The sequence below is a fragment of the Panthera leo genome, chromosome A1 (genome assembly GCF_018350215.1).
Source record: "Panthera leo isolate Ple1 chromosome A1, P.leo_Ple1_pat1.1, whole genome shotgun sequence".
Lineage (NCBI taxonomy): Eukaryota > Metazoa > Chordata > Mammalia > Carnivora > Felidae > Panthera > Panthera leo.
In genome coordinates, this window is record NC_056679.1 from 172953066 (window position 1) to 172977690 (window position 24625).

General features: G+C 37.7%; 1 protein-coding gene across 3 annotated transcripts in view; it reads right to left on the reverse strand.

Annotated features, from left to right (window-relative positions):
- NSD1 (nuclear receptor binding SET domain protein 1) overlaps positions 1-24625 on the reverse strand; it is a 141858-nt gene that overhangs the window by 91909 nt on the left and 25324 nt on the right. The window lies entirely within an intron of this gene.

Sequence of the window (24625 nt, forward strand, 5' to 3'; positions counted from 1 at the left end):
AGCTTGCCTAATATTTTGAAGTAAATTTTAACACATATTTCCCTTGAAGGGCAAAATAAAACAGAGAAATGCAACAGGGCAGAATTTCCTAGCAATACTGAGAAAAGTACACCAACAAAATCAGCATTTCATCCCCTGAATTGTCTTGAAAGAATCTGAAAGTGCCCTGTTTCCATGCCTCATTTGTACCATCTGTAAAATGGGAACAATAGTACCTACTTTCATAGGGCTATTACAAATACTGAATAAGCTAATATGTAAACAAATTACTATGTGGAGTGCCAGTAGTGACAATGTGTAAGCACTGTAAGTGTTAGCTGATACGAGTCTCCCCTTATTCACAGTTTTGCTTTCCACGGTTTCAGTTACCCTTGGTCAACCTCAGTCCAGGAGCAGATGATCCTCTTCCTGACATTATCCCCAGGAGAACAATAGTAGCCTAGTGTTTCATCTCAATGCCTATTATCACTTACCTAACATAGGCATTTTATCACCTCATAACATCTCAGGAAGAAGGATAAATACACCACCGATAGATGAATAAAGAAGCTGTGCTGTGTATAGATATATACAATGGAATATTACTCAGCCATAAAAAAAGGACTAAGGTCTTGCTATTTCCAACAACATGGATAAACCTACAGGATATTATGGTAAGTGACATAAGAGAGAAAGACAAATATTAAAATGATTTGACTTATATATGAAATCTAAGAAATAAAATAAACAAAACAAAAAGTAAAATCAGGCCTATAAATACAGAGAACTGATGATTGCCAGAAAGGAGGAATTGGAGGAGAGGGGCAAAACGAGTGAAGGGGAGTAGGAGATACAGTCTTCCGGTTATGTAATGAGTAAGTCACAGGAATAAAAGGCACAGCACAGGGAATACGGTCAAAGGTATTGTAACAGAGTTGCATGTGACAGAAGCTACACTTCTAGTGAACAAAAACTTAACATATAGAGTTGCTTAATCACTATGTTGTACACCTGACACTAATGTAACACTGTGTGTCCACTATACTCAAATAAAAATTTTTTAAAAAGGAAGAATATAGTACAGCAAGATATTAAGACAGACCACATTCACATAACTTTTATTACAGTATATGGGTGTAATTTTTCTATGTTATTATTATTGTTGTTAATCTCTTACTGTATCTAATTTCTAAATTAAACTTCATCATAGGTATATAAATATAGAAAAAAACAGTGAATATAGGGTTCGGTTCTAAAATAATTTTTTATTAAAATTAAAATATATAAAGTTTGGTCCTATCCCTGTTTTTAGCCATCACTGGGGGTCTTGGAACATATCTCCCATGGATAATGGGGAGATGGAAACTAGTAAATTCTTTCAAAACCTTGAAATTAGAAGCCTGTTCTTCCTGCTCTATTCAAGTCTGACTCTAGCCTAAACAACATTCAAAGGTTCTCTTTTTTATCTTAATTACTAGTATGAAGCCATTATTTTGAGAGACAGTACAACGTAATGGTTAAAAGCAAAGACTTTCTGGAGTCATGCTTCATAAAGTTGCCCAAGTGTCTGGCTTATAGTAACAATTCAAAAACCAGTTGCTATAGTATTATTCCCTGTATTTCCTTAAAAAGTTATGTTATTTCCATCACTTTTACTTAATTAGATAATTAATATATGACAGTATAGGCACTCTCCATTTAACACTATATTTACGAAAAAATAGTTCAAATTCCGAATAAATGACCTTAAAATAATGCTTAAATAGAAACACAATTTAGCACAATTCCAATACTGTTATGATCTTCCTTAAAAACTAGGGGTGCCTGGGTGGCTCAGTCGGTGAAGCATCTGATTCGATTTCGGCTCAGGTCATGATCTCATGGTTCATGGGTTCAAGCCCTGAGTTGGACTCTCCACTAACAGAGAGGAGCCTATTTGGGATTCTCTCTCTCTGTCCCTTCCTTGCTCGTGCACTCTCTCTCAAAATAAGTTTTATTTTTTTAAAGATATCTGACCATTTCTTTAAAAATCAAAACTTTTGATGCCTATTTCTCAAGTAACGTACATACCACATACCCAAATAATATTCAAGGCCCACCACAAACTGACCCCAATCTGTTCCCCCCCCCTTATTTCCTACATAATCTCTTTCCTACACCTTAAAATCTAAGCAGAGTGTAATTTGTACTACATATTTCCCCGAATGGTATTCCTCCTGCCTCAGAGTGCTCTATACCTTCATTATGCCTTGTCTAAATCTATCCCATGCTTCCTTCAAGACTCAGGTTGAATAAACCCTTCCCTCTTCAAATAACCTACTCCCACAGCATCTTGCCCCTCCCCCCTTTTTTGGCAGTGCTCATTTGCTATCTTACATGTTAATCACTTTAGAGATGCAGCTACTGCTGCTGCTATTAAGGATTTGTCTTGGATCATTTTTATTAAGGAAACTATTAACATATGACAGGAATATGTAGACACATAAAGTCACAACATTATCAAACCCAAAATAGGCTTACAAATCATTACCTTTTCTTTTAAGCCAGCTTAAATCTAATAACAAGATCTACATTATAACTTACTAAAAATAATGTCCTGAGGGATAGAGTATTCTCAAGTAAAAAATGTGAGAGGCAGAGGGAACAAATGACTTGTCCAAGACTAAGGGATAAGCAGGGTAAGAAGATAAAGATCCACACTATTCTGTGCATTGGTAAATCACTAAGTCTTTAAAATCTTAATCCCTTATATACATTACATTCAAATGAGAAATGATACATACTGAATCATACTTTGTATGCCACCATAACAGAAGCTCTGTGTATTGGGTTTTTGTTTACTTTTCTTTTTTTAAATGTAGCTGACACACAATATTACATTAGTTTCAGGTTTACAATTCAGTGATTCGATTTCTCTACACATTATGCTATGTGTTCTGTGTAGAGAAGCTCTGTGTTATACTAGAAATGCATGGGGCTTAATTTCTGCACCAGTGAGATTTTGGAAAGTTATTTCATCTATCTGACCTTGTTTCCTTTAACTGTAAAAGTGTAAAACACCGCCTCCTATTTGTAGGAGGTTGTATCAACTGAACAAATATTAAATCTAAGATTATTCTTAATCCAGTACAGGGCATCAATAATAAATGATAGCTATGTTTAGCTGGCAACAATTCTTCTACCTTATGACAACTGTGATTTCTTTTCCCAGTCTCAATTCAAAATTACAAAGAAAGGATTCAATACCATTGTAGGTATGGTGAAATAAAATATACTACAAACATAAGCATTACTCCCACTGCAATATAATCTAATAAATGCATGTGTGTATTCTGTAAGAACCACACAATCCTCTCAATAGATGCATAAAAAGCATTTGACAAAATACAGCATCCTTCCTTGATAAAAATCCTCAAGAAAGTATGGATAGAAGGATCACACCTTAAGATCATAAAAGCCATAAATGAAAGACCCACCACTAATATCATTTATGATATCAATATCATAAATTGAGAGTTTTCCTCCTAAGGTCAGGAAGTGCACAAAGATGTCCACTCTTGTGCTCGCTTTGGCAGCACATATACTAAAGATGTCCACTCTAACAACTGTTATCCAACATAGTGTTAGAAGTCCTAGCCTCAGCAATCAGACAACATAAAGAAATAAAAGGCATCCAAATTAGCAAGGAGAAAGTCAAACTCTCATACTTTGCAGATGACATGATACTCTATGTGGAAAACCCAAAAGACTCCACCAAAAAACTGCTAGAACTGAACAATGAATTCAGCAAAGTCACAAGATACAAAATCAATGTACAGAAATCTGTGGCATTTCTATACACCAATAATGAAACAGCAAAAAGAGAAATCAAGGAAATCAATCCCAGTTACAATTGCACCAAAAAACGTAAAATACCTAGGAGTAAACCTAACCAAAGAGGTGAAAAATCAAACACTAAAAACTATAGAATGCTTATGAAAGAAATTGAAGACACAAAAAAAATGGAAAAACATTCCATGCTCATGGATTAGAAGAATATGGTTAATATGTCGATACTACCCAAAGCAATCTACATATTCAATGCAATCCTTATCAAAATAACACCAGCATTCTTCATGTAGCTAGAACAATTCTAAAATTTGTATGGCACATGAAAAGACCCCGAATAGCCAAAGCAATCCAGAAAAAGAAAACCAAAGCTGGAGGCATCACAATTCTGGCCTTCAAGCTGTATTACAAAGCTGGAATCATCAAGACAGTATGGTACTGACACAAAAACAGACACACAGATCAATGGAATAGAATGGAGAACCCAGAAATGGACCACAAACATATGGCCAACTAATCTTTGACAAAGCAGGAAAGAATAGCCAATGGAATAAAGACAGTCTCTTCAGCAAACAGTGTTGGGAAAACTGGACAGCTACATGCAGAAGAATGAACCTGGACTACTTTCTTGCACCATACATAAAAATAAACTCAAAATGGATTAAAAACCTAAATGTAAGACAGGAAGCCATCGAAAAAATCCTAGAGTAGAAAACAGGCAACAACCTCTTTGACCTCGGCCACAACACCTTCTTACTTGATGGTCTCCAGAGGCAAGGGAAACAAAAAATGAACTATTGGGACCTCATCAAAATAAAAAGCATCTGCACGGCAAAGGAAACAATCAACAAACCTAAAAAGCAACCAATGGATTGGGAGAAGACTTTTGCCAATGACATATTAGATAAAGAGTTAGTATCCAAAATCTCTAAAGAATTTATCAAACTCAACACCCAAAAAACAAATAATTCAGTGAAGAAATGGGCAAGACATGAAGAGACACTTTTCCAAAGAAGACATCCAGATGGCCAACCAACACATGAAATGATGCTCAACATCACTCCTCATCAGGGAAATACAAATCAAAACCACAATGAGATACCACCTCACACCTGTCAGAATGGCTAAAATGAACAACTCAGGCAACAACAGATGTTGGCGAGGATGCGGAGAAAGAGGAACTCTTTCGCACTGCTGGTGAGAATGCAAACTGGTGCAGCCACTATGGAAAACAGGGTGGAAGTTCCTCAAAAAATTAAAAATAGAACTACCCTACAACCCAGCAATTGGACTACTAGGCATTTATCTAAAGGGCACAGGAGTGCTGTTTCAAAGGGGCACATGCATCCCAATGTTTATAGCAACACTATCAACAATAGCCAAAGTATGGAAAGAGCCCAAATGTCCATCAACTGATGAATGAAGAACATGTGATTGATATATATATATATATATATATACACACACACACACACACACACACACAATGGAATATCAGTTGGTGAACAAAAACAATGAAATCTTGCCATCTGCAACAATGTGGATGGAACTAGAGTGTATTATGCTAAGTGAAATTAGAGAAAGAATTATCATGACTTCACCCATATGTGGAATTTAAGATACAAAACAGGCGAACATAAAGGAAGGGAAGCAAAAATAATATAAAAACAGGGAGGGGAATAAACCCTAAGAGACTCTTAAATACAAAGAAAAAACTGAGTGTTGCTGGAGGGGTTTTGGCTGGCAGGATGGATAAATGGGCAAGGGGCACTAAGAGGACATTTGGCTGGGATGAACACCAGGTGTTATATGTAAGTGATGAATCACTAAATTCCATTCCTGAAATCATTATTACACTATATGTTAGCTAACTTGGATGTAAATTTAAACAATTTTCTAAAAAGGAACACAACAGAAAAAATAAAATAACAATAATAATATTGTTTTGCATATTTAAAGGTTGCTAAGGGAATATATCTTAGACCTCATCACAAGAAAGACTTCTTGTAACTATGTGTGGTGTTAGGTGTTAACTAGAGTTGTTGTGGTGATCATTTAGCAATATATATAAATATGAAATCATGATACTGTACACCTAAAAATAATATATTATGATGTCAACTCCACCTCAATAAACTAGATGAATAAAAATAATAATAATAATAATAAAATAAATGCACGTGTGTTTTTCAAAGCCCTTTTAAAATGTTTTGTATCCACTATGAAAACACTCAGCAAAATAAATGAGTACCTAAAATAAAAAAAAAAAATAAATAAAAAATAAAAATAAAATGTTTTGTATCACCTGAATCTCAGAAACAACCAGGTAAGTAAGGTAGGCGGCACACGTTTTATTATCTCATAACTTTTCACACAAGAAAAGAGAGGCTCAGAGTGACATTGCCAGAGGTCAAGAGCCTTTTAGCAAAAAGCAGGAATTAGTGGCCAGTATCTTTTGACCCCCTACTCCACCACACCAAGGGCAAAAGAAAGGTGTAAACTAGAGTACTTGAAGTCTCCTCCAGCCAATCCTCTCTACCTTGGCAGAGGAAGTCAGAACTCAGTCTGTTAACTTCTGCTTTGATGAAAAGGGGACCTGGAACCCAGGGAAGCAAATCTAGCAAGGAATAATAGATAAATGATCTCTGGCAGCATTACAATTTTAGCCTGTGGCAAACAAGGCAAAGGACTAAAAATTACTGTGTAAAAGTTAATTGTTACTGAGTAACTAAGAAATGACCCTTGCTTATTGGCTAGAACCCAAGAACAATAGATCAAATAGAAAGCCTGGACAATAGACCAAAGGAAATTGCTGAAGTCTTGGAAAAGGACAGAGGAAAAGCAGAGAGTCCAACAAGAAAGCTGGAAAGAAGAACTAGAAAGCTGGAAAGCTGCTAGTTTGGTTGTAGAAACTGGTACACTGAGGAAGTCTTGGAAAATTGCTGAAGTCTTGGAAAAGGACAGAGGAAAAGCAGAGAGTCCAACAAGAAAGCTGGAAAGAAGAACTAGAAAGCTGGAAAGCTGCTAGTTTGGTTGTAGAAACTGGTACACTGAGGACCATATGGTAAGGTTGGGGCTAGGTGACCATCAGCAGAAGCCCAGCCTTGAGAAAGGAAGCCAAGTACCCAAGTACTTAGACACCCAAGTACCATAAACTGCTAAGAACATCCACACATTTTATTCCCTTTGAAATGTCATACTGATAATGAGGCAGGTATTAATTACTATCTCCTTGTTGTTGTTAAGTATAGAATCTGAGGCTCAGAAATGGGAAATCCCAAATGCCAAACAAAGCCATACTTGTGCTCTGTTCGATTGCACTCTTTCCACTATGTACAGGGGAAAAAAAGATTGTAACATTAGTCTGTTTCAGCCTTTAGTACCTGTAACTGCACTTAATGGCACCAACTGTGACCATACTCTCATTCAATGAGAAAATTCTGTTTACAAACTCTCATCAAGCAAATTTTTCTCACAACACCTTTACACTATAATGCAACTAACGGTAGATGCCCCTGGTCTCTTCAAAACAGACACATCATACACATCTGTGCTCTTTACTGTACTTCTTTACCTAGGTCAAAGCCAATTAATGTTGTTAAAAGGTAAGTCACCATTGAGTAATACTAAACTGGAGATTAGAGTTAGCTTACATTTAAAACAAAGACATTTTCAGAAAACAAAACAATTTATACACAGCCTTTTGCGATAAAAATAAATAAATAAACAAATAAATAAATAAATAAATAAATAAATAAATAGCTAGCTAGCTAGCAATCTGGGGCGCCATGGTGGCTCAGTCAGTTGGGTGTCTGACTTCAGCACAGGTCATGGTCTCAATCACAGTTCGTGGGTTAGAGCCCCACATCCAAGCCCTTGTTTCGGGTCCTCTGTCCCCTTCTCTGCCTCTCCCCTGCTCACATTCTCTCTCAAAAATAAACATTAAAAAAATTTTTTTTATTTAAAAACGAACTTTTATTAGCTATTTACCTAAACTTTACCTGTGCCTTTAAAAAAGCAAAATGATGCTGACACTTAAGTGATTTCCTTAAGACAAAAAGACTAGAACATCCCATCTTCTGTTCTAATGCCTCTTCTCAAAAACAATGTTGTTTTTCCAGTCGTAATATCATATATCCCCGATCCCTCCTGCACAATAGACAAGTCCATGACACAGGGAATTTTTTTTTTTAAGTAGGCTCTACGCCCAACATGGGGCTTGAACTCATGACTACAATATCAAGAGTTGCATGCTCTACCTACTGAGCCAGCCAGGCCCCCAGGACACAAGAATTTAGGCAGAGGCTGTGGTGCTCAACAAAACTAGGTATGAAGCAATCTTGACACTAACACTTGCTGACTGTAAATTCAGACAAGTTATTTAACTTCTCTGAACTTCAAGTCCTTCACTTGTAAAATGGAGATAATATATTTAGAAATAAATTTCTACACAGGGTCTGGCACAGTTCCAGTATAAGACACTCAATAAGCTATTGGCACACATTACTTTTGAAATTCACCCACAACTCATGATTCAAATAACTGATCATCTTAAATCAAAGATAAGCTTTGGGCGGTGTCTGGGTGGCTCAGTAGGTTAAGAACCCGACTCTTGATTTTGGCTCATGTCATGATCATCTCACAGTTCATGAGATCGAACCCTGCATCAGGCTCTGCACTGACAACACAAAGCCAGCTTGAGGTTTTCTCTCTATGCCCCTCCCCAACTCGTGGGTGCACACGCTCTCTCTCTCAAAACATATAAACGTTTAACAAAAAAAAAAGATGTTTGCCTGAATGGTTTAGTCGGTTAAGCGTCCAACTCTTGATCTCAGGCCAGGGCATGATCTCACGGTTCATAAGATAGAGCCCCACCTTAGGCTCTGTGCTTATCATGGAACCTGCTTGGGATTCTCCCTCCCCCTCTCTCCCTCTCTTGACCCCCCTCTCTGCCCCTCCCCTCTGCATAATCTCTCTCTCAAAACAAACAAACTTAACAAAGGAAAAAAGAAAGAAAAAAAAAAAGATAAGCTTTGGTCATTGAGACAGTTACTCCACTTTAGGGTCTGTGTACCTCACCTGTGCCAGGCCTCTGATGTCCCTCCAAGGCTGGTCCAAACCAGTTATTGCCTCAGCAGGAAGAATACAAGAGAAGGAGATAACTCACAAGAACAAGAGAGTGGGTTTATTTTGTGTACCGTTTTGTTTTTTTAATTTGAGGGAGTCCATTTAAGAAACTAAACCATAACAAACCTGCAAAATATCACTTTTGTTCACTGACCACCAGGCTAAACTAGGCCCTAGGCTACAGAGATGATTAAGACATAATATCTCCCCAACCCCAGCCAAAAACACAATGAGACATCTCCCTCAAAAAACTAAATCTAGGGGCGCCTGGGTGGCTCGGTCGGTTAAGCGTCCGACTTCGGCTCAGGTCATGATCTCACGGTCTGTGAGTTCGAGCCCCGCGTCGGGCTCTGTGCTGACCGCTCAGAGCCTGGAGCCTGTTTCAGATTCTGTGTCTCCCTCTCTCTCTGCCCCTCCCCTGTTCATGCTCTGTCTCTCTCTGTCTCAAAAATAAATAAACGTTAAAAAAAAAATTAAAAAAAAAAACAAAACTAAATCTAGCTCAAGATTTGAATCTGTTCTCCAACTATACAATAATACACCAGTCTTAATTTGAATTAGATGCTCAATTACAGGGCCTGACCTTCAAATAAACAGTGATGATAATTCAGGTGTTGTGAAGGCCCTACAAGAGTGTCCATTCCCTAGGATCAGAGGTGTACAATCTTGTGCAGTTAATTCCCTTTGAGCTCATCTATAAAATGGATGTAATACCAATCTGCTATTAGTCCCTGGTTAAGTACTGTCAGAATTACTACTAAGTATGCAAAAATATATAGGTTGTAGCACTTTCATCAATATGCCAGGCACATTAAGCCTGTATGAGAACAAAGTTTCTTACTGAGTTAAAACCAATTCCAATGCAACCTAAACTTAAGTAAATTAATCTGTTTACCTTTGATTACTAATACAGCTTATAACTGACTAAATAGAGATTAACTTTGCAATCGGCTAAAGATATAAAAAATAGGGGTGCCTGAGTGGCTCAGGCAGTTAAGCCTCTGACACTTGGTATTGGCTCAGGTCATGATCTCATGGTTTATGGGTTCAAGCCCCGTGTAGGACTCCACATTGGCAGTATGAAGACTGGTTGGGATTTTCTCTCTCTCTCTCTCTCTCTCTCTCTCTCTCCCTCCCTCCCTCCCCCTTCTCTGCCCCTTCCCAGCTCACTCGCTCTCTTTTTCAAAGTAAATAAACTTAATAAACAAAAATAAAGATATAAAAAATAATTACTCATGAGACTCTTAAAAACTGAGAACAAACTGAGGGTTGATAGGGGGTGGGAGGGAGGGGAGGGTGGGTGATGGGTATTGAGGAGGGCACCTTTTGGGATGAGCACTGGGTGTTGTATGGAAACCAATTTGACAATAAATTTCATATATTGAAAGAAAATAGTAATTACTCATATTCTTGTATTCATAATTACTCATAAATAATGACTTTATTTAAAAAGCATAATTGGGGCACCTGGGTGGCTCAGTCGGTTTTAAGGGTCCAACTCTTGGTTTCAGCTCAGGTCATAATCTCATGGTTCACAAGTTCAAGCCCTCTGTCGGGCTCGGTGCTGAAGCACGGAGCCTACTTGGGATTCTCTCTCTCTTCCTCTCTCTGCCCCTCCCCGCCCTCGCAAAATAAACAAACTTTTTCTCAAAAGTGTGTGTGTGTGTGTGTGCGTGTTTATATATATTTACATATATATATCAGGGGTGCCTGGATGGCTGAGTTGGTTGGGCATCAAACACTTTTTTTGTTTTAAATGCTAACCAATTTGGATGCACGGCTTTTGTTTTATTTTATTTTTGAGAGAGAGAGCACAAGTGGGGAAGTGGCAGAGGGAGGGGGACAGAGGACCAGAAATGGGCTCTGTGCTGAGAACAGGGGCCCAATGTAGGGCTCAAATTCACAAACTGTGAGATCATGAACTTGGAGATCATGATCCTCTGACATCTACCCAAGCTGGTCCCTCTGCCAAAAATGCTCTTTCAATTCTTTTATCCCACTCCCACCCTCTCAGACCCTTTTATACTCAAGTTAACTTTTTTTTTTAACGTTTATTTTTTTAAGATAGCGCCAGCGGGGGAGGGGCAGAAGGAAAGGGGGACAGAGGATCCTAAGTGGGCTCTCACAGACTCTGCGCTAAAAGCAGTGAGCCCCATGTGGGGCTCAAATTCATGAGCCGAAGATGAGCGCTCAACTGACGGAGTTACCTAGGCGCCCCCAAGGTAACTCTTAACTCAATCTTTGGATCCCAGTCTCTATGTCACTTTCTTAGGGAAGCCTTGCTGAACACTAAACCAAATCAGGTCTCCTGGGAATACATGCTCAAAGTTCCTTAACACTTCTCTTCCTATCCTAGGTTTAACTGCAATTATGTAACTATTATGGGATGACTTGTGTAATGTTTTCTCCACACCCTGGACTGAAGATCCATGAGGACTAACCATGTCTTTTTTGCTCATTACTGTACTCCCAGACTTCAAACAGTGTCTGGCACACTGTTAATGCTGAGTATTCATTGAAAAACAAATAAATACAAAGAGCAAAAACATAAGGAAATGTTGTAAATGTGAAAGTGTTTATCTTCCACTTCAATCCCTAGAACATAAGTTAACTTTTTTTTTATGTTTATTTTTGAGAGAGAGAGCAAGTGGGGGAGAGGCAGAGAGAGAGGGATAGAGAGAATCGCAAGCAGGCTCTGCACTATCAGTGCCAAGCTCCATGTAGTGCTTGAACCCACAAACCGTGAGATCATGACCTGAGCTGAAACCAGTGAGTAGGATGTTCAACTGACTGAGCCACCCAGGCACCCCAAAGCAACGTTAGTATATGTGCTGCCGAAGCGAGCACTCCAAAGCAACGTTAAATACACCTAGGTGAGAAAACACAGCATGCAATGCAAAGGGAAAGTTTAAATGCACAAAGCTAAAAAGTATCCCTTGGAAATGTCACATTAAAAACCATAGCCAAAGGACACTTTGTCCTCCAGTTGCTGGTAATCTACTAGAAATATTCCAGAAACTTAACTAGGGTCTTTGGGTGGAATAAGGGTTGAGTCACACACAGAGGTTAAGTGCTAACAGACTCCTGATACAGATATGGAGGGGACTAGAAAAAAAACAGTATATTCCATAGTCGATCCACACTGCTTAGATTCTCAAAGCTAAACCTACTGGATTTATGGAACTTCTGTATCTAAAGTTTCTGGTGGAGGCACCTGGGTGGCTCAGTCAGTTGAGTGTCCAACTCTTGGGTTTAGGCTCAGATCATGACTGCAAAGTTCCTGACATGGAATCCTGAGACAGGCTCTGCATTGACAACACAGAGCCTGCTTGTGATTCTCTATCTCCGTCTCTCTCTGCCCCTGCCCCCACTCAACCACTCACTTTCTCTAAATAAACTAGAAAAAAATTTTAAGTTTCTGGTGAACAAGTAGGATCAAATACCAACTTAACAAAAGATCAAAGAGCCAACTTAGCAAACTTACTGAGTCAATAAGTATGTTGAACTGATTAGTGACATGTATAATTTGAAAAACCCAATGGTTGGGGTCCAGTATTTGAATTTTAAAAGAAAAGTCTTGGGGTGCCTGGGTGGCTCAGTAGGTTAATCATACTTTGGCTCAGGTCATATCTCACACTTCCTGAGTTAACACAGAGCCTGCTTCAGATCCTCTTTCTCCCTCTGTTCTTCATTCTTCCCCTGCCCCAAATAAACATTAAAAAAAAAAGAAAAGAGAAAGAAAAATCGTGAAACTTTAAAAACTGAGACCAAGATGAATCTCAGGCAGAGAGGAAAATAACATGTGAGAGAACATTCTACTATGTGCCAAGCCTTTCCCATATATAATGAAACAGAATCGGGGCGCCTGGGTGGCTCAGCCAGTTGAGCATCTGACTCCGGCTCAGGTCCTGATCTCATGGTTCATGGGTTCAAGCCCCACATTGGGCTCTGTGCTGACAGCTTGCTCAGAGCCTGGAGTCTGCTTCGGATTCTTTGTCTCCTCTCTGCCCCTCCTCTGCTCACACTCTGTGTCTCTCTGTCTCTCAAAAATAAATGTTAGAAAGAAAGAAAGAAAGAAAGAAAGAAAGAAAGAAAGAAAGAAAGAAAGAAAGAAAACAGAATAAAAAACCGTGGTAGGTAGGTATTACCTGCATATACTATTGAGAAACCCCAAACAGAGAGTTTCCACTAGGATATCATTAATTGCCAAGTTCAACCCTAACTGATCCCAAAGTCTGGGTATCTAGCTGGGCTCTGGACTAAGTTCTGGAGTTAAAAGAATCCTCAGATCACCACCAAAGGCTTTTTGGCAAAATACAAAAAAAAATTTTTTTTTTAATGGTCCTAACTTCTTCCAACATGATTTATACTTTACAAAAATGAGTACTTCCAGGGGCGCCTGGGTGGTTCAGTCGGTTAAGCATCCGACTTCGGCTCAGGTCATGATCTTATAGTCCATGAGTTCGAGCCCTGCATCGGGCTCTGTGCTGACCGCTCAGAGCCTGGAGCCTGTTTCAGATTCTGTGTCTCCCTCTCTCTGTGACCCTCCCCCGTTCATGCTCTGTCTCTCTCTGTCTCAAAAATAAATAAACGTTAAAAAAAAATTTTTTTTAATATTTCCAGATTTAAAAAAAAATTGGGGGGGCGGGGGGCAGGGTGCCTGGGTGGCTCAGTCAGGCGGCCAGTCCAACTTCGGCTCAAGTCATGATCTCATGGTTCGTGGGTTCAAGCCCCACATCAGGCTCTGTGCTGACAGCTCGGAGCCTGGAACTTGATTTGGATTCTGTCTCCCTCTCTCGCTGTCCCTCCCCTGTTCATGCTCTCTCTGTCTCTCTGAAAAATAAATTTAAAAACACTAAAAAAAATTTTTTTTAACATTTACTTCTGGGGGGGTGGGATGGGGGATACACGTGCTCACAACTGGGAAAGGGCCAGAAAGAGGGAGGCAGAGGATCTGAAGCAGGCTCCACACAGTGAGCAGAGAACCCAACTCAGGGCTCAAACTCACAAACTAAAATTAGGACCTAAGCAAAAATCAAGAGTCTGCTGCTTAACTGACTCAGCCACCCAGGTGTCACAAGTACTCCCTGATTTTTACTGTGCTAATCAGGAAAAGTAATGACAAAAGCCAATTTAAAATTTTTTGGTTAGGGACGCCTGGCTGGCTCAGTTAGAACAGTGCATAATTCTTGATCTTGGGGTCATGAGTTCGAGTCCACATTGAGTGTAGAGATTACTTAAATAAATAAAACTTAAAAAATATATATATTTTTTTCCAGTTAAATGCAGACATCATTATACTGGATATACAATCATAAAAACTGACAGAATAATCTAATACTAAATTATTTCTTCAATTTCCTCCTCAATTCAAAACACTGTGAAGTCACTGAAATGAAGAAAGGTAGAATTTTCTCATTTCAATGTTCCATTCACCAATAAACCTTGCTATAAAATGCAGACAGGATGTATCCCTTGCCATTCTAAAGATTAATTCTTGGGGCGCCTGGGTGGCTCAGTCAGTTAAGCGGCCGACTTCGGCTCAGGTCATGATCTCGCGGTCTGTGAGTTCGAGCCCCACGTCGGGCTCTGTGCTGACAGCTCAGAGCCTGGAGCCTGTTTCAGATTCTGTGTCTCCCTCTCTCTGACCCTCCCCCGTTCATGCTCTGTCTCTGTCTCAAAAATAAATAAACATTAAAAAAAAATTTAAAAAAAAAGATTAATTCTTTAAAACTTTACCCTGCATGTTTAAACAACACACAAAGTATCCTTTTTCCATGAGGTTTAAATGATACATCACTATTGTAGTCAAAAGCTTTAACATTTGCCCTTCCAAGAAAAAAAATCTCGAAACGCAATTTTCAAAATGCGATTACTTTATGTAACTCATGTATGTATTCAAATTATCTTTCTACTCACCACAGAAATTACAGAAAATTAACCCTAATATCTTTTGTGATCACATTTGTGATAATACAACCCAAACAAAATCTACAAAATAAATATATACAAACTATACTCTGATGAGCTAAAAGGAAGATAACTATTTTGGGCAATGGTGCCCTAACTGTGTAATAATTTTCTCCAACTGATTCAGTCTCTCACAGGTCCCTAGTTATTTTCTTTTTACATCTCTGAAACACGAACCTAGCTTTCCTCTCTGCAGGAGGGCCAAGATGAGAAATGACTTAGATATTTATAGAATACTCACTATAATTATATAATTGTACAATAGAATATAATTTATATAATTTGTATATTTGCAAATTATATTCACAGAATACTTATATTCATTCCTCCTGAAGCGATCACTATTTACCTGCTTACCAGAGACTGTGCCAGGCCTCAAGGATACAAAATAAAGATAGTTTAACACAAATCCCAAACTTGAAGTTCTAAGTTTAGTGGAGGATACAGGAATAATAATCAAAATGTATCATAAAACATGCTGTAACAGTATTATGGAAACTCCAAAGGACTTTTTACCCTCCTTGCTGAAAATCAAGAAGAAACGCTGACCAAAATGACATGAGAGTATCAGACTACCTATAAACATCCTCCCCGTTAACTAGAAAAGTTGTCATCGTAGTTAAACTACCAAATTACCATCTCCATTCATTAAAACTTAAAATATTAGATGTGCTTAAGAGCAAATAATATTTTGATATACACACCAGAACTTGACAAGCAGGTATTGTCCTTACAAAGCCATTTAATAACTCCGGGATGACATACACAAGAGGTTGATAAATTTTTTCTGTTAAGGGCTGGATAGTAAATATTTTACTCTATAAGACATACAGTCTTTTTCCCAACTACTCAACTCTCATCATAGCACAAAAATAGCCATAAACAACACTTAAAAAAGCCATGTTCCAACAGAACTTTGTATACATCGTTACTGAAATCTGATATTTTAACATGTTACAAAATATTTTTTCCTCCTACCCTTTCAAAAATGTATAAGCTATTCTTTTTTTTTTTTTTTTTTTTAAGTTTATTTATTTTGAAAGAGAGGAAGCACACAGGGGGAAAGGGCAGAGAGAGAGGTAGAGAGACAGAGAGAATCCCAAGCAGGCTCTAAGCTGTCAGCACAGAGCCTAAGGGCTTGATCTCATGAACCATAAGGTTATGACCTAAGTCGAAATCAAGACTCAAACTTTTAACCGACTGAGCCACCCAGGCACCCCTAAAAGCTATTCTTGGTTCATGAACTGTTACAAACACAGGTGGTTTGCCAAACACTACCACTAAGAAGTGAACTCTACAGATCACATGATAAATATCATTCATGTTAATTTCAAGTCACATTTAGAACCTAAACTGTTATCTATTTAACTTCTTCACCAGATAAAGCAGCAACTTCTGAAAACAGTTGCAGAAAATAAGTTCCAAAATTTTAAGCAGAGGTTGCCACAGCTACGTGTCTAGAGCAACATCAGAAGAAACAAGTAAATAGACAATTTCAAGGGTCTCACCACAAAAAGTAGAACATAAACAGAGAAAAAACTATCACAAGCAACTATCAAAACAGGGTAAACTACTGAACTACTGGGTAGCCAAGCAAATATATAATAAAAATTGGAAACAATACCTCAAAAACGTAAACAAAAAATCACCATACGATCCAGCAATTCCACTCCTATATACTGAAAGTAAGTAAAAGCAGGCACTCACAAACAGATATTTGTACACCCATGTTCGTAGCAGCACTATTCACAATATTCAAAAAGGTGGAAATAACTTAAATACTCCCCAAAATGATGTACATATTCAATGCACACTCTATGAAAATTCCAAAACCCTCTTTGGAGAAATGGAAAAGCTGAATCTCAAATTCATATGGAACTGCAAGCAGACAGAAAAGACAAAACAATATTGAAAAAAAAAAAACAGGACTCATACATCCTGAATTCAAAACTTAACAGAAAGCTACAGTAATCAAAACAGTGTGATACTGCATAAGAGAAACAGATCAATGGATAAAATTGAGAGTCCAGATATAAACCCTCACCAATATGTTCAACAGATATTTGACAATGGCACCAACACCATTCAATGGAGAAGGAATAGCCTATGCAAGAATGGTACTGAGATATGTGAATCACATATGCAAAAGATTGAAGTTGGACTCCTTCCTCATTCCATACACAAATATTAACTCAAATTAGATCAATGGCCTAAATACAAGAACTAAAACTATAAAACTGTTAGAAAACTCCACTCCTAGGTATAGACAGAACAGAAATGAAAATATGTATCCATAAAGAGACTTAAACACATATGTTTACAGCAATATTACTGATAATAGCCAAAAAGTGAAAAAAATATACAAATGTCCATTGATGCATGGACAAAAAATTGTGGTAACTAAATAACAATAGTCTATTCAGCCATAAAAATAATAATTTTGATCCATTCTTCACGGATGAACTTTGAAAACATTATGTTAAGCAAAAAACATTATTACAGGCATGTAAAAAGACATGTATTTTATGATTTCATTTACATGAAATATCCACAATAGGCAAATACAGAGACACAGAAAGCAGACTGATAAATGTCAAGTGAATGTGGAATGACTGCTTAATGGGTATGGGATTTTCATTTGAGGTGGTAAAAAATTCTTTGGAACTAGACAGAGGCAATAGCTATACAATACTATGAATGTACAAATATCAATGTACAAATATCAAATGACATATTATATTTTGTGCATTCTACCACAGTTCTTTAAAAAGGGGGAGGAGAATATTGGAGTTGTACAAGACAACAGGTGTAATAATTCAGAAATAGTTCATTTTAATTATGATACTTAATTTTAAAACTTTAAATAACATTAAATGTGGATTCGTTAGGTATATACCCAAGAAAGATGAAAACATGAACCCACATGAAAACTTGTACACAAATCTTCCTAGCAGTATTCATAATAGCCAAAATGTGAAAACAAACCAAAGATCCATCAACTGATGAACAGATAAACAAAATGTGGTATATTCATGTGCTGGAATATTAATTACAAAAAGGAACAAAATACTGATACATGCTACAGTATGAATGAACCTTTAAAACATTATGCTAAGTTAAAGAACTCAGTCACAAAGACCACATATTATATGACTCAATTTATATGAAATATTCAAAATGGAAAAATCCATAGAAAAAGAACAGACTAGTGGTTGTTTAGGGCTGAGGGGTGTGACTGCTAATGACATAATGAAAATTTTTAAAGTTTGATTATGGTAATCGATGTGCAACTCAATGAATATATTAAAAATCACTGAATTATATACTTTTTTTTTTTCTTTTTAAGATTTTATCTTGGGGCACTTAGGTGGCTCAGGGCAGTTAAACATCCAACTCTGGATTTGGTCTCAGATCATTAACTCACATTTGTGAGTTCAAGCCTTGCATCTGGCTCTGTGCTGATAGTGCAGAGCTTGCTTGGGATTCCCTCTCCCTCTCTCTCTGCTCCTCCCCCACTCAAGCTAGCTCACTCTCTCTCTCTCAAAATAAATAAACTTAAAAAAAAAAAAAAAAGATTTTATCTTTAAGTAATCTCTACACCCAACATGGGGCTTGAGCTTATAACCCCATGCTATCAAAACACTCAAGCTCCACTGACTGAACCAGCCAAACACCTAAAATTACATACTTTAAATGGGTATACTGAATGGTGTATGAATTATACCACAATAAAGCTATTAAAAATTTAAAACATAAAGTTTTATCTGCCCCCACATACTAAAATTAACTCAAACTCATCAAAAATCTAAATGTTAAGCGCTAAAACTATAAAATTCTTTGAAAATACACAGCAATAAGTCTTCATAGCCTAGGATTTGGCAACAAATTCATAAAAAGGAAACCAAAAGAACAATCAACAAAAGAATATACAGGTAAATTGGACTTCATCAAACTTAAGTTTTTTGTGGAGAGCACTATCAAGAGTGCTAGGATATCCACCCAATAGGAAAAAACATTTACAAACCACGTATCTAATAAAGGTCTCATATCTAGAATATATACATGACTTCTACAACTCAACAACAGAAAAAGATAAAGGAAACGATATAGGAAAAAGTCTGAAAATGTATGGTGATGATGGCTACACAACAATGTAAATGTACTTAATGCCACTGAAATACACACCTAAAAATCTTTAAAATATAAATTTTATGTGTGTATATTTTACACTCTTTTTTTCAAATAAGTGAAGGACTCAAATAGACCACTTCTCCAAAAAAGATGAATAGCCAATTAGCACAGGAAAAGATGCTCATTAGTCATTAAGGCAACGCAAATAAAACGATGAGATACCACTTCACATTCATTAAGATGGATATAATTAAAAAACAAAAAACAAAAAACAAAAAACTAGTAAGTATTGGCCAGGACGTAGAGAAATTAGAATCTTCATACACTGATGGTAGGAATGTAAAATAGTGCGGTGGGGTAGCCTGGGTAGCTCATTCGGTTAAGCGTCCCACTCTGGATTTCAGCTCAGGTCATGATCTCACGGTTACTGAGATGGAGCCCTGAGTCGGGCTCTGCACTGACAGAATGAGGCCTGCTTAGGATTCTCTCTCCCTCTCTCTCTGTCCCAACCTCGTTTGTGTGCACACATGCTCTCTGTCTCTCAAAATAAAGAAAGATGGGGGAAAAAAAGGACCTTTGTGTTCATGAACTGGAAGATTTAATATTGTCAAAATGTATATACTACTGAGGGGCACCTGGCTGGCTCAGCCAGTAGAGCATGGAATTCTTGATCTCAGGGTTGTGGGTTTTAGCCACACACTAGGCATAGAGATTACTTAAAAATAAATCTTACCCAAAAAAGTACATACTACTGAAAGCCATCTATAGATTCAACTCGATCCTTACCAAAATTACAAAGGCATTTTTTACTGAAATAGAAAAAAAAACCCTAAAATTTATATGGAACCATAAGAGACTCCTGAATACTCAAAGCAATAATGAGGAGCAAGAAGAACAAAGCAAGAAGTCTCACACTTTCTGATTTCAAAATACATTACAAAGCTACAGTAAACAAAACAAACATAAAAACAGACATATTGACCAAAAGAACAGAAAAGAGAGGCCAAAAATAAACCCACACATTTATAGTAAACTATCTTCAACAACAAGGGCAAGAATATACAATGGGGAAAGGACAGGCTCTTCAACAAATGTATGGGAAAAGTGAATATCCACTTACAAAAGAATGAAATAGAACCTTTAACTTATACCATATACAAAAATCTACTCTAAACTAAGTAAGCCTTAAACTTAAGACCTTAAAGTCCTAAAAGAAAATATAGAGGAGGGGCGCCTGGGTGGCTCAGTCAGTTAAGCGTCCGACTTCAGCTCAGGTCACGATCTCACACTCTGTGAGTTCAAGCCCCGCGTCGGGCTCTGGGCCGATGGCTCAGAGCCTGGAGCCTGCTTCCGATTCTGTGTCTCCCTCTCTCTGCCCCTCCCCTGTTCATGCTCTGTCTCTCTCTGTCTCAAAAATAAAAAACAAACGTTAAAAAAAAAAAATTTTTTTTTTAAAAGAAAATATAGAGGAAAAGTTTATTGACACTGGCCTTGGCAATGACTTTCCTGGATGACACCAAAAGCATGGGAAACAAAACGATAGATATGCAAGCTTCTGCACACCAAGGGAAATGATCAGCAAGGTGAAAAGGCAACATACGGAATGAGAGAAAATATCTGCAAATCATATATCTGGTAAAAAGGAAATATCCAATTTGTAGAAGGAACTCTTATAACCCAACAGCAAAACTATCCAATTTAAAAACGGGCAAAAAAGGGGCGCCTGGCTGGCTCAGTCAGTAGAGCATGTGACTCTTGATTTTGGGGTCCTGAGTTCAAGCCTAACATTGGGCATAGAGCTTGCTTAAAAAACAATAAATAAACAATAAATAATTGTAAAAATGGGCAAAAGATCTGAACAGACGTTTCTCAAAGACATAAAATACAATGGTTTAACAGGCATAGAAAAGCCGCTCAATATAAGTAATTATCAGGGAAATGCAAATCAAAACCACAATGTAGTGTCACCTTACACCTATTAAGATGGCTATTCTCAAAAAAAAAACAAAAAAAACAAAAAAACAGGTAACTGTTGTTGAGAATGTGGAGGAAAAGGGAACCCTTGTACACTGCTGGTGGGAATGGAAATTGGTACTATGAAAATCAGTATGGAGGTCTCTCAAAAAATTAAAAGTAGAAAGAAATAAAATAAAACTAGAACTACTAGGGCACCTGGGTGGCTCAGTGGGTTAAGTCACCCGACTTTGGCTCAGATCATGATCTCCCGGTTTGTGGGTTGGAGCCCCACATTGGGCTGTATGCTGTCAGCACAGAGCCTGCTTCAGATCCTGTCTCCCTCTCTCTCTACACATCCCCTACTCACGCAAGCACACTGTTTCGCAAAAATAAATAACCACCAAAAAAAAAAAAAAAATTGAAATCAGGATCTCAAAGAGATATATACATTCTCATGTTCACCACAGCATTATTTACAATAGCAAAGACCTGGAAACAACCTAAATATCCATCAATACATGAATAGTTAAAGAAAATGTGGTATATATGCATACAATGGAGAGTTATTCAGCCTTTTTTTTTTTTTTTATTTTTTTTTAAACTTTTATTTATTTTTGAGACAGAGAGAGACAGAGCATGAACTGGGGAGGAGCAGAGAGAGAGAGGGAGACACAGAATCTGAAAAAGGCTCCAGGCTCTGAGCTGTCAGCACAGAGCCCGACACGGGGCTCGAACTCATGGACCGTGAGATCATGACCTAAGCCGAAGTCAGATGCTCAACCGACCGAGCCACCCAGGTGCCCCTATTCAGCCTTTAAAAAAAATTTTTTTTTATGTTTTATTTTATATTTGAGAGAGACAGCGAGCAGGAAAGGAGCAGAAAAACGGAGACAGAATCCAAAGCAGACTCTAGGCTCCGAGTTGTTAGCACAGAGCCCAATGCGGGGCTTGAACTCACAAGCCATGAGATCATGACCTGAGCCAAAGTCGGACACTTAACCATCTGAGCCACCCAGGCACCCCAACTTTTTTTTTTTTTAAAGCAAGCTCTACACCCAACATGGGGCAACAACTCATGGAACAAATCCAGCCACTTACTACAACATAAATCAACACAGAAGACATTATGCTAAAGGAAATAAGTCAGACACAGAAAAACAAATTCTACACGATCCCACTTATTATCACAAATATAACTAGTCAAATTCACAGAAGTAGAATGGTAGTTGAGGGGGGAAGAGGATATCAGGGAGGTGTCAGTTAAAGCGTACATAGTTTCACACATACAAGATAAATTCTAGAGATCTACTGCACAGCATAGTGCATACAGTTAACAATACCATATTATATACTTGAAAAATGTTAAGGGGATAGGTCTTATGTTTAATGTTCTCAAAAGAAGAAAAAGGGGAGGTGCCTGGGTGGCTTAGTTGGTTAAGCAACCAACTTTTGATTTTGGCTCAGATCATGATCTCACAGTCATGAGATGGAGGCCTGCATCAGGCTCTGAGCTGAGAGTGGAGCCTCCTTAAGATTATCTATCTCCCTCTGCCCCTCTCCCCTGCTCACGCTCTAGCTCTCTAAAATAAAATTTTAAAAAATAAAAAACAAGAAACAAACATTTAGGGCACATCCACAAACTAACCGCCTAGGTGCTTAAAAAAAAAGAGGGAAGAAACTTTTAAGCCCATGGTTCAATGTATGACATTATGTATGGTGCTAATTCTACAGATGTATACTGATCTTTAAGTTTATCAAGAAGTATAGATTAAATATGTACACTTTTGTGTAACAAAAAAAAAAAATTAAAGGGGAAAAAGGTTAAAATTACCATATGGCACAGCAATTCCACCCTGGGGTATTTACACAAGAGATTCAAAAATAGGTATTCAAATAAAACTTGTATACAACTATTCACAGCAACATCATTCATCATAGCCAAAAAATAGAAACAAAAGGAACAACAAGTGTTGGCGAGGATGTGGAGAAAAAGGAACACTTTTGCACTGGTAGTAGCAATGCAAACTGGTACAGGAATTATGGAAAACAGTATGGAGGTTCCTCAAAAAGTTGTAAGTAGAACCACCCTACAATCAAGCAACCACACTATTGGGTGTCTACCAAAAAAATACAAAAACACTAATTTAAAGGGTTATCTGCACCCTGATGTTTATAACACCACTATTTACAATAGCCAAAAAATGGAAGCAACCCAAGTGCCCAATGATACATGAATGGATAAAGAAGATGTGATATATGTATACAATGGAGTATTATTCACCCATAAAAAAGAAAGAAATCTTGCCATCTGTAATGACATGGATGGAGCTCGAGAGTATAATGCTAAGAGAAATAAGTCATTCAGAAAAAGACAAATTTCATATGATTTTACTCATATGTGGAATTTAAGAAACTAAACAAATAAGCAAAGGAAGAGAGAAAAGAGACAACCAAGAAATCGACTCTATCTTAAGATAGAGAACTAATAGTCACCAGAAGGGAGGTCAGTGGGAGGAGAGGTAAAACAGGTTATGGAGATTAAGGAGTGCACTTGTGATAGACACTGGGTGAGGAATGAAATTGCTGAACTGTATTGTACACCTGAAACTAACATAACATTGTTATGTTAACTATACTGGAATTAAAATTTTTATTTTTAAAAGTTTTTTTTTTTTTAATGTTTATTTATTTTTGAGACAGAGAGAGACAGAGCATGAATGGGGGAGGGGCAGAGAGAGAGGGAGACACAGAATCGGAAGCAGGCTCCAGGCTCTGAGCCATCAGCCCAGAGCCCGATGCGGGGCTCAAACTCACAGACTGTGAGATCGTGACCTGAGCTGAAGTCAGACGCTTAACCGACTGAGCCACCCAGGTGCCCCAAAATTTTTAAAAAAGATATGTGACTAACAAAATAAATAGATAAGTAAAATACAAAAAATGGGAACAAACCAACATCGATGAATTGATGACTAAAAAAATGTGGTAAATCCACATCATGAAATATCATTTGGCCACAAAGAGAAATAAAAGTACTGATACCCACTATAATGTGAATGAAACTTGAAAACACGATACTACATAAAAGAAGTCAAACACAGAAAGCCACATACTTTAATTCCATTTTTATGAAATGTCTAGTGTTGGCATACCCATTAAGACAAAAGAAGAACAGTGGTTTCCGTGGGTTAGGGAAAAGGAAGGGGCACCTCGTGGAGCATGTGCCTCTTAAATCTCAGGGTTCTGAGTTCAAGACCCACGTTAGGTGTAGAGATAACTTAAAAATAAAATCTTTATAGACAGGTGGGTGGCTCAGTTTATTAAATATCAAACTCTTGCTTTCAGCTCAGGTCATGATCTCACAATTTTTGAGTTTGAGCCCCAAGTCGGGCTCTGTGGTGATGCATGGAGTCTGCTTCAGATTTTCTCCCTCCCTCCCTCCCTCTCTCTGCATCTCCCCTGCTGGCCTGCTGGCTCTCTCTCTCTTTCCAAAAAAAAATTTTTTTAACTTAAAGAATAAAAAATTTAAAAAACAAAATCTTTAAAAAAAAAAAAAAGGAAAAAAGGAAAATGGGGAGCAACTGGTTAAAGAATCAGGAGTTTCTTTTTGGGTGATAAAAATGTTCTGCAATTAAAT